General features: G+C 39.8%; 1 protein-coding gene across 3 annotated transcripts in view; it reads left to right on the top strand.

Moving 5' to 3' along the window:
* The window catches only part of slc35f4 (solute carrier family 35 member F4), a 174,346-nt gene that overhangs the window by 68,836 nt on the left and 93,330 nt on the right, over positions 1-12,180 (top strand). Inside the window, exon 2 of one of the 3 annotated variants that reach the window (XM_059649442.1) lies at positions 532-596. The exons of the other annotated variants lie outside the window; for them this stretch is intronic. The gene's annotated coding sequence lies outside the window, so the exon portion shown is untranslated. The remainder of the gene's footprint in view (positions 1-531; positions 597-12,180) is intronic. 3 annotated transcript variants of the gene reach the window in all.

Raw genomic sequence — 12,180 nt, 5'->3', positions numbered from 1 at the left:
CCTTCTATCCCACCTATCTGCCCCTCCCACCTCACTGACCAATCCCCACCACTCCCTACCTGCACTCGCCTATAACCATCCCACCTACCTTCCCCAATCCCATCCCTCCTCTATTTACTTCTGAGATCCCTTGCACCCCCCCATTCTGAAGAAAGGTCCTGACCCAGAACATAAACTTTCCTGTTCCTCTCATGCTGCATGGCCTGCTGTGTTCCTCCCACAAACAGCGATCCATTCTTATATTTTTCAGAACACAAAAGAGCAGCTGTGGTAATTCTTATGATGTTTCTGGTGAAGGCCCAGTTGACTACCTCCAGTAGAATTTCCTTGGTCAGGATGATGCACTGCCAGCAGTTCAGGCATCTATCACTGGCTGGCAAGTCAGGATCCTCTCTCTTTGCACTAAAATTCTGTAATAAAGTCTTAAGGTTTTAGCTTTTTACAACTGCCATCATTAAACGAAACAACAAAAAAGTGAACACGACATGTACAGTGGGTTCATCTGTAATATTGTCTATTAATCATTCACAGGATGTGGATGTTGCTGACTGGGCCAACAATAATTGCCCATCCCTAGTTGCTCTTCAGAAACTGAGGTGAGCTGTTTTCTTGAAAAGCCTGTCTATGTACTGTCATTAGACGTGAAGAAAAAGCAATATATTTCTATGATGCTAGTGGTTATAGGCTTGAACGATGCTGTCCAAAGACTCTTAGTGACTAGTACACATTGCAGCTATCTTCAAGGGAGTAGGGAGTGAATATTTGGAAATAGGAAAGTATTGAAGGCAGAGGCCTTTCATCTGGAATGAAAAGGGACAATAAAAAAGTTATTTTACAGGAGCAAACCACATTGAGGAAGGCAGAGCAACAGACAAGATTTATAGGTCAAATGCAATATTTATCAGTAATAGAGAATCTTGTTAGGTTTAAATAATTGGCAAGAAACACAAGTACTTGGAGCAGGAGTAGGCACTGCACACTGTGGTTGTGAATTCCACAGATTCATGATCCTTTGAGAGATGTAACTTCTCATCTTTTCTTTAAATCTGCTACCCATTATCTTAACTGCGATCTCTCATTCTAGATTAGCCCACAACAGGAAACATCCTGTCTACATCTACTTTATCAAACCCCTGTAGTATTTTATATACCTCAGTCAGATTTCCACTCATATTTCTAAACTCCAGACAGCATTCTGAACTCCAGACAAACTGCTCAATCTGTTTTAATAAGACAAATCCCTCATCTCTGGAATCAATCCAGGGAACATCTAATGCAACTGCATCTAATGCAACTGCGTCCCTCCTCAAGAAAGGGGACTAAATTGTATGCTGTACTCATGTCCCAGTCCAAAGACATGAGTACATAATCTAAGCAGACACACTCAGTGAAATACTGTACCTAATTTAACAAAATCTCCCAAACTCAGAATTTCTGAAGTCCTCCCTTTTAAAAGCATTGAGAAATGAATTGAAAAATCTACTTCTCGTAGTTAATGGGACCTGTCTGCTAGACAGTACTTAAGTACTGCTAGTACTTAACCCAACCACATTGTAGCTCCTAGTCTGTTTCACTCACCGTTGCTTTCAGGAGTAACTCATGGCTGTGATTTTTATGGCTGGTGAAAATATCATAACTGCTGTTCTCTTGCGATTTTTCAGCACTTACTAAACTGGGTGAACTGAAAAAACACAAATCAAGTATCAGACAAGAGATCAGTTTGAAAAGAGTTAAATTGGTTATTTAATAAAGAAAAATCTGTTTTATGGCTTGCAATTTTATTTGGAAAAGAGATAATGATGATCCTCTGGTCACTTAGTCCAATTGCTCCTTTTTGTCCCAATGTCAATTTATGTCTTATTTAGCTTCCATGAAGCTTGAGATGTCTGGAGCAATTTTACTACATTAAGTATTCCATATCAAATACAAGTTGTTGTTCTGGTTGCTGATTGTACATTAGAAGCAAAAGTCTATGGAAAAGTTAACTGCTAAACAAGAAGAGGAGAAGGGCAAAAAGTCAGATAGAAATAGGAACCAACCATGAAATCACAGAACTTTGCAGGACAGTGTTTTGCCCATCTTCAGTATCAGTTGGCTGTTCTGGACCACCACCGTAACTCTCCACATCTTCTCCAAATCTTCCATTTGACTTGGCAGCAATTACAAAATCTGGTGTCTAATGCCTGGAAAGGATAGAAAAATCAGCCTAATTATGACAGCTCTAGACAACACAACTCAAAAGTCTTCCAAAAACTTGTGCATTGCTGATTTTTATTTCAACTGCTTTCTACTTCCAAATCAAAATTTGCTTCTAATCTTCATCTATGTCTTTTTCCATACAGTTTATGTTTCTCAGAAAGACTCACTACCAGTCGCTGTTCCAATCATACTGATGTTGATAATATCGTGTTGACAATGTTGATATGACAATTTGGCCAAATGAGCAGACATTTAGCAGGTGAAGTTTGATGTAGAGAAATGTGAGGTATTGCACTTTTGGGGAATGCATGTTGAGAGAGAATACAGGCTCAAGTGGTACAGCTTTGATGGTCTTGTGGGAGCAGAGAAACCTTGAGGTTTACGAGCGTGGATCTCTGGAGGTGTCCAGGCAGGTTGCAACAGTTGTTGGAAAAATTTACAGGATCCTTCAGTTTACAAGCGAAGTATAGAAGCAGGGAAGTGATGCCATGACTCTGCAGGTCATTGGTTGGACCAAGTTTGGAGTATTGTGTTCAGTTCTGAGCCCTTTATTTGGGGAAGTATGTTAAAGCCTGGGGAGAGAGCAAAGGAGATTCACTACAGTGATGCCAGGAATAAGAGATTTTAGATATAAGGAAAGGATAGGAAAACTGGCCTAATCTTTTCTGCTTCAGGGAGATTAAGAGGTGACTTTATGGAGGTGTTCAAAATTAGGAACCACTTTGACCGGGTAAAGAAAGATATTCTGTTTCCACTTGTTGATATTTCGGTAATTAGGGTTTACAGATTCGGGATTGTCAGCAAGGGAGCTATGAGTGAGATGGGGGGAATCTTTTTTGCTCACAGAGTTGTTGGGATTTGGAGTGTGCTGCCCAGGGGAGTGGTGAGGTGGATTCCGTGAATGGTTTCAAAGGAGAGCTGGGTATTTGAAAGTGATGAATTTAGAGGACTAGATCTAGATCGAGAATCTAGAGGGAGAAAAGGCTAGAGAATGGGACTAACTGGCTAGTTCTTTCTCGAGACGGTACAGACATGAGGGGCTCAATGACTTCCTATTGTACTGTAAAATTCTATGATTCTATGTTATCCTGAAATTCTGAATTAAACTAAAAACAATTTAGTGCATTTTAAAACAGTTTGTTCTGATTAGTTGTCAATTTAAAAACAATTGACAGTTTTCATTGCTAAAATCTCCCAAATATCTCGTAAAAGACAACTGGATTTTGCTGTCCAAAGGTCTAGGCAGTCGTCCAGTAATTCTTCCAAGTAACCATTATTTTTATTAGTCTATTTAGAATGTTTCTCCTTTATTTTCTAGTTTATATTTAAGGACACAGGGATGGCTAGATCAATTGATATTTCATAGGAATGAGTAACAATGTCAGTGCTCACAGTATTCTTCTACATTGCTATTCCAGATTAGCTGTGCAGTTAAGATGGTATCTTTTGCAACATAAATGTACCACTAAACTCAGCAAGTTTGACTTAAAGCTGTTGTTTTAATTGGCTTTGCAGCCTCCTCAGTTCTACAAAAGACCAGGAAGACAATTTTGTTGCTACTGAGTGACATTTGTAGACCAGACTCAGCAGGATGGTTAATTTCCAATCTCTAAAATTACCTTAAGTGAGTCAATTGGATTTTCACAACGGTCAGACTGCCTGAAGAGATTGGAAACTTTCCACTTTTATCTCTAGAATTATAGCAAAACAGGGTTTGAATTCTCAGACTGCCATTGGGAATTTGAACCAATGAATTCTGAAACTCCATGGTCGATTATGACTAGCAACTAATAGTAGAACGTTAAGTGTTTGAATTGTAAACAAATGAGGCCTCGAAAATATTGCAGTAATCTGCATGAGAGTAGGAAGGCTTTACAAAACATTGTACTGGACCTCTCAAATCAGGGTGTCAAATGTAATGAACGTTCGTTACCTTTGGACCTGGACTGTTTTCCTCTTGATCCTTTCATGATCTCTTTTGGATATCTGAAGATCTCCATTCTTTGTCACTGAAGATTTACCTTCCAAAAATTGTTCATTAATAGCTTCCATGTTAGCCTCTTCTAACAATTTATTAAGAGGGTTCACATGCTTTCATTGGCTGTCTTAGGCATTGCTACTGGCAGAAGCTGAGACAACTCAGTTCTTTTACAGGAAGAAAATGACTGAGCAATCTTAACTGGTTCAGCATGGTTCGAGTTGCTCAAGTTGTTAATCTGATCAAGGTCAGGGGTGCACAATGTTTTTTCAGAGATTGTTGGACTAAGTTCCTGCAATCAAAATGAACCATTGAGCTCAGCACAAGAGTGGTAAGCTTCATCAGGCAGTGGTGACAGGTCTTGCTGAAAATCTGGGATAAGTTCCTTTTGAGGACTGCCAGTGACTGAAAAAGCTTCAAGTACCTTTGATACAGGTACCTCATAATGAGGATAGTAAACAAGATTAAGTGGAATTACAGACACTTTTTCATCACTCACAAGTGCATTACCTATTACTGAAAGTAATAGCTCATTCTGTTCAGGAGATGGTTTCTCATCAGTCTAAGTATATGATTCTAAAACTTTATGCATCTGAGCAGGCATACTAGCATTAGATTGACTGTCCATATGGTATAAACACACTGATCTTGTGGACTTTTGAGATTTTCATCCAATCTATTAGATGAGTATCTGATTTCCAAGAGGTGTCACTTTGATTTTCTGAAGAAGATTCGGGTATTTCAACTCTGGACCCATCTTTCAACACATCATTTGCTGCAATTGGCGAATTAGAATCATAAGGGACTGGACAGGAAGATTTCTTCTCCTGCAATGTTTTCTCACCAGTTGAAGACTTTCTTTTCAGTGGATGCAACAGGAAATAAATTTCCTCTATCATATCAGTGGCATTAGTGTTAGAAGCAGGTTGTTGGAGTACATTGTGCAGATCAGAAGAAGATAATTGACTATCTCGATGCAAGGACATACTTGATTTATCAATATTGGAAACATCAATCATGTTATTGGTAACCATTTCTGTTTCATCAGAACTACTGCCCTGATTAAGAAAAGAATTATCTTTTTTTAGCATAATGGCTGATTGTCATTCACCACGAAAGTTTGTTGAGATAATTTCTCAACTTTCGGGTGGGAGGTTATAAAGACTGTAGGGTCCTGAAGGGGAGGTGGAACATTATCTGAGTCACGATGTTTATTTCCAGTGGCATGTTATTGGAATCTTGTGCACTAAGATCTGAGGACGTGGCTGCAAAGCTGTTTTGAGAGTCCTCAAATGGAGATTCGTAGGCATATTCTGCAGTATCATTCTGTCAGCAAAAAAAAGTAATGATTAGATATAATAACCAGGCTTAAATATTAAAGTGAATTAGGAACTAGAGTAGGGTTCATATTATATATATAATATTTCATGACGTGACTAAACCCTAATTTCCATCATTTGTAGAAACCAACTTTTTTTCATTGGTGGATAAAGGAAAATAAAAATTGCTGTACATCTACTCTCACAGACCTCTCAGTGACTGGTTTCAGCACCACTGGCCACCACCCTTACATCTGGCCAGGTATTGGAAAGAAGAAAATGTGTTGGTGATCTGATTAGTATTTTTTACAGAATTTTATTTTGACAGGTTTTTTTTCTTTACATTTACGAGTGACAACAAGCCTAATAGAGGATGGGGCATGCTCAGAGCAGCAGGATGCATTTTCCCATGAAATTATATTCTTCTCAGCTAATTACATATACACAAGCAAGTAAATGCCCAATGTTATAGGCTGGAAACTCTGAAACCTGCTGGGACCTTCTGGGCTCCAATGTCTGGATGCCATAATTAAGAGGCAAACCAGCAGCATCACTCATTTGTAGAAGTTCATGCACCAATACATCAGTGACCTTTCAGAATCAGGTGGAATAACATACACATCTAATAGCTTTTCACCAAAAACTAGCATGTGACAAGAACACAAATTATGGCCTTTTGAGTTCAGGCTCACTGCCCGTCCCAGTCAGGTTTGCTGACATCAGTCAGTGTTGCTGTTTCACTCCAGCACAGTTATTGACCCAATCAGGCTTCACCCCTAACACTGTAAGGTTTTGACAGCAACAAGTTACTCTGCAGATAACTAAGACTTCTCATGAGCTGATTAATATGGAGAGGTTTCACTGCCAACACTACAAATTTGGACAAACCTTGGTTGTGAGCAAGCCAAGTAATTGAAGAAGTCCGTACTCAGTGGCGCTTAGGGGATGAAGTCTACCATAAGACCATAACATAGAGGAGCAGAATTAGGCCATTCAGCCCATCATGTCTGCTCCACTATTAGATCATGGCTGATATGTTTCTCAATCATGCTCCTGCCTTCACCCCACAACTTTTAAATCCCTTACTAATCAAGAACCAAGAACGTATCTATCGCTATCTTAAGGACACTCAATGACTTGCTCTCCACAGCCCTCTGCAGCAATGATTCCACAGATTCACCACCTCTAGATGAAGAAATTGCTCCTCTCTCAGATCTAAGAGATCCTCCTTTCACCGAGGCTGTGACCTAGGTCCTAGTCTCTCCTACTTGTGAAAACATCTTCTCCATGAGCATGATTTTTCCCCCCCACCAGAGGGTGATACGTGCCTAGAACACACTGCCCATGGGAGGTGGTAGAAGCAGATACGTCATCAAAATTTAACAGGCATTTAGATAGACACGTGAATAGGCAGGGGAGAGGGGGATATGGATCATGCAGACAGATGCCATAAGTTTAGAATGGCATCAAGGTTGGTGCAGACATGGTAAGCTGAAGGGCCGGTTCCTGTATTTTTCTGTACTATTCTACGTTCTAACACACCACAATGGAGAACCACACCAAGGTAATATATATTCTGTTTTTTAATACCAATTTGATAATCACTAATTATCTACTTAGAACAATGAACAATATTTTCCTTTATTGCAAACAAAACAAGTTAGGTACTGCGCTTACTCCATTTTCATCACATAATGTGGAAAAAATGCTTCCTCAAAACTAACCAGATTCGATTTGGCAAAGGAGTTTGCAGTCACATCTTTGTGTCCTCGTATTCCTATTCATTCAACTTTAGAAATGTCAACAATATCATCCCTAAGTCTTTACTTTTTAAAATTGTCAACATAAATTTCAAAGCCCAGCATTCTAAGCAAATATTTGAAGGTTTAGTTAGTCTCTTGTGCACCCATCTGGTCTATAATTCTCAACATTTTGAATTCACCATTTCTAGAAATACAACCTAAATCCCAATTTTATTTTCCTAAAACCACCTCATACATTGTGCACTATTAACAGTCGATAACCAGCTACCCACATCTATCTGTTAGTTTTCTTTACTGGGAACCATTACATAATGTAGTGTATCCCAGCTCCATGTGAGTGACACTCGTCCAAAATAAATTACACCTACTAAACATGAGCACATCTGTTCAATTTATTGTAATTGTTTTGTAAACAATTATTTTGTTCTGTACTGCCAACTCGTGCCAAATTTTTGTGTGATTGTTGAATCTGAGAATTTTACTGTTCAAGTCACACTCTAGACTGTTGATTACAATGAATAACAACAAACCTACGTCAGAACCAGAGCTGCCACTCAAAGCTCAGTGCTTGATTGAGGGACCTGGCATCGGGAGGTGGCGGTGGTGGTAATGTTCTTCCTGCTTCCAACTTTTTTGCTCTTTCTCACCAGTACCCATGTCTCATGATGCCCATGCCACTCTCGTTCACATGTGATGTGTGTCGATTGCTGATCCTGATGGGTCCTTCATTGGTGGCTACCATTGCACCTCAGCTGGCATATTTAGAAACTGTCAGCTTCTGATTGGCTAGCAGTTCTTGGATGTGCATTATTGTGGGCTTTCAGCCAATGCTGCTACTTGCACATTACTATACCTGGCCTCGAACACCTTGGGCTGTGGGTATCTGTGTGTTCACTGCCCCTGAGGCTGCTTGCCTCTTATTTGTAAGTGAGGATTAACACTTCATATATACATTAAAACTCCTTTATTTACTTGTGTAAAAATTAGGTTATCAATCTCCAGCTAAGTTCCTGCCTACTTCTTTCATAATTACAGTAGTAGACATTTTTGGCTTTGTAATCATTAATGTCTTTATTAATATCATTCTTCCATTATCACCACTATCAGCATCTAACTGGCCCTATCATGAGCTGTGATGATCACCCTTGATCTCACCTCTGGGATAGAGAAAATGTTCTCTTTCTTGTTGATCCTGAACATCCCTTCAGGTGTTCCGACAATATTGGAGTTTCGTTGAATGTTAGTTTGATGACTGCGGCTTCTGAATTCCTGTCCTATAACCAAACTTTTCACCCTGACTTTAAGGTTGGCAGAGTGCTTTCCCCATGTCTGGAGTTGTACCATCTCTACTGCTTTTTACTGTGGCTTCTCTCCATTGTTTAAACTCTTGTGGTCTCGATGGAAGTTTTGTTCTAAAACTGGTACATCTGTTTTTAACCTCCTTGCCATTGACAGTTCCACTAGTCAATGGGGCTGCTCTGTCACTGAACAGGGTTAATTCCCCATCTTGATCCTCATGCATCAGTAGCTCCACAGGCTCAACTTCTCTTTCCAACTCTCTGTTCAACTCCCTTTGAGCTGACTCCTCTATTTAGTATAATCCTGGCTGATCATCCTACACAGCACACTGAAGATAGAGTAGAGAAACTGTCACCTGGTTGTTGTCTGATGCCAAAGTGACCTTCTCAAAATCCTCATTGTCAAATTTAGGTTCATTATCCATTACAAATTCTTCTCGGTAACTGTGTATCACAAAAGTACTTTCTGGTGCTCTACGTGTATTGGTGATGTAATGGTAGTGTTGCTGGCTAGCGATTCAGGAGCTAAGACCATTAAACTGGGGGAAATGAGTTCAATACCTATCAAGGCAGATGGTGAAACTTGAATTCAATGAAAATCTGGAATAAAAGATTAGCCGAATGGTACCCATGCAACCACTGTCAGTTATCGTGAAAATGCATCTGGTTTATTAATATCCTTTCGGGAAGGAGGTCTGCCATTTTTACTTAGCCTGTCCTACATGTGATTCAGAACCACAGCAATGTATTTGACTCTTAACTGCCTTCAGGACAACTAGAAGTAAACAATAAATGTCAGTTACACTCTCATCCAATTAATGAATATAAACAAAATCACTGAGTCTGCTGTGATTAAATGAAGTTTTGACAGTTCAATCCATCTTGAACAATAGTTGATAACACGGTGTGAAGCTGGATGGACACAGCAGGCCAAGCAGCGTCAGAAGAGTAGGAAAGTTTGACAATTTGGGTCGAGACCCTTTTTTTTCTGAAGAAGGGCCTCGACCCAAAACATCAAACTTTCCTGCTCCTCTGATGCCGCTTGGCCCGCTGTGTTCATCCAGCTTCACACCGTGTTATCTTAGATTCTCCAGCATCAACAGTTCCTACTATCTCTTGAACAATAGTTGATTAGGTTGAAATATATCTTCCCTTTAAAATTAAACAAATCAAATGCTAGCCTTTTTCATGGCCTTTCCTGAAATCTTGGTGAAATCATTAGTTCTGTAAACATTTTATTGTACAATACTTGAAAGAAAGAACACATAGAAAATGGGGGGAGTAGGCCAATTGGCCCTTCAAGCGTGCTCTGATATTCGGTATGGTCATGGCTGATCATCCCACACATCACACAGTTCCCGTTTTCTCCCCATATTGTTTGATTCCTTTAGAACATAGAACTTTACAGTGAAGTACGGGCCTTTAGCCCTCAATACCTGTGATACCAATCTGAAGCCCATCCAACCTACACTATTCCATTATCATCTATATGTTTATCTAATGACCATTTAAATGCCCTTAAAGTTGGCGAGTCTACTACTGTTTAGCTCTAAGGACCATAACTAACTCACTGTTAAATACATTCAATGATTTGGTTTCAACCTGTTTCTGTGTCAGGGAATTCACTCTCTGGGTGAAGAAATCTCTCCTCATCTGAGACCTAAAAGACCTGGCCTGTATCCTGAGACTGTGATCCCTGGTTCTGAACTCCATGGATGAGATGTAAGCCTGTGTGTCTTTTGAAATTCCTGGCCACCACACTGTTGTCCTCTGGCATTTGTTTAGTATTTCTCTTCATATTAAAATTGTTGAAGCTATTCGATGGCCACGCACCAATGAGTTTTGCACTGATATCAAGTGTTGTTTTTGTCTTGTGGTGGACAATGTATGCTGACCTGGTCAGTGATACCTTTCCAACACTTAGTCTGCTGGATTATATTTTGATCGCTCTTGCAGATAGAGTTGGCTGACCTTGACAAATTTGTTCCCAAATTTGTAAGCTGTTGGATCCTGTCTGAGTATTACTCCAGTTGCTGGTAAATAGTTTATTGTAATCATGGAAAAGAATTGCCCTTCTTTAAAGAAAAAGATTCTGTTTGCTGTTTGATTCACTCATGCCCTCGAGTGTATTTAGTCTTACTTGCACCTTGCCAGGAACATAAACTATACCAGAGTCACATGACATCAGATTAAGGATAATTTTTTTGGGTAGAGACATTTTTGACATTTGTTTCAATCCCCCTAATTTTTCTAATAGTTTGTTAGTCTCACCCTGGAACTTTGTCCTTACAGTGTGGTCTGAAAACCTTTTACATCACCATCTGAAGACTAAAATTTCTCTCTCTATGATGTGTATCTCATCTCAGTCTCTATGTTTACATCCAAATCACTTATATAAATGACAAAAAGCAGTGGACCCAGCACAGACCCTTGTGGCACACCATCGGTCACAGGCTCTGTCAAAGCTCTCAATGTAAAATAGACCAGATTTCCTGTTTTGTCAGTTTGCATTTGAATAAGGACTCTGCCTGGTCCTATGGATGGTTTTTCTGTAGCTAACAGTAATGAAAAAGCTTGCATTCTAATGTGCTAAAATATCAACAGAAATTAACTATACAATTTTCAAAACCTGTAGTCAGGTCCTAACTCCACTACAACTGCTAACCTCTTTTTCTAAACATCCCTTTTAGATTGTGTAACACAGGTTAGTTGCAGATAAAATTCACTGATACCTCTTGTATTCCTTGAATCTACCTGATACCTTGTTAGAGTTTTAGTCATAGAGATATACAGCATGGAAACAGACCCTTTGGTCCATCTTGTCCATGCTGACTAGATATGCTAGATAACTCTAGTCCCATTTGCCAGCATTTGGCCCATATCCCTCTAAACCCTTCCTGTTCATATACCCATCCAGATGCCTTTTAAATGTTGTGTTTGTATCAGCTACCACCACTTCCTCTGCCATGTCATTCCATACACACACCACTCTCTGCATGAAAAAGTTGTCCCTTAGATTCCTTTCAAATCTTTCCCCCTCTCCTTAAACCTATGCCCTCTAGTTTTGGACTCCCCCACCTGGGGAAAAGACCTTGGCTATTTACCCTATCCATGCCCCTCATGATTTTATCAAACTCTACAAGGTCACCCCTCAGCCTCCGACACTCCAGAGAAAATAGCCCCAGCCCATTCAGAATCTCCCTATAGCCTAAGCCCTCCAATCCTGACAACATCCTTGTAAATCTTTTCCGAACCCTTTCAAGTTTCACAACACTCTTCCTATAGCTAGGAGACCAGAATTACACACAGTATTCCAAAAGTGGCCTAACTAATGTCCTGTATAGCTGCAACATGACTTCCTACCTTCTGTACTCAATGAACTGAACACTGAAGGCCAGCATGTCAAATGCCTTCTTCACTATCCTGTTGACCTGGGACTCCACTTTTAAGGAACTATGAACCTGCACTCCAAGGTCTCTTTGTTCAGCAACATTCCCCAGGACCTTACCATTAAAGGTATAAGTCCTGTCCTGATTTGCCTTTCCAAAATGCAGCACACCACATTTATCAAAATTAAACTCTATCTACTCCTCCTCAGCCCATTGGCCTATCTGATCAAGGTC

This window comes from Stegostoma tigrinum, chromosome 10 (assembly GCF_030684315.1).
Source record: "Stegostoma tigrinum isolate sSteTig4 chromosome 10, sSteTig4.hap1, whole genome shotgun sequence".
NCBI lineage: Eukaryota > Metazoa > Chordata > Chondrichthyes > Orectolobiformes > Stegostomatidae > Stegostoma > Stegostoma tigrinum.
This window is presented reverse-complemented; position numbering and strand designations above follow the sequence as displayed.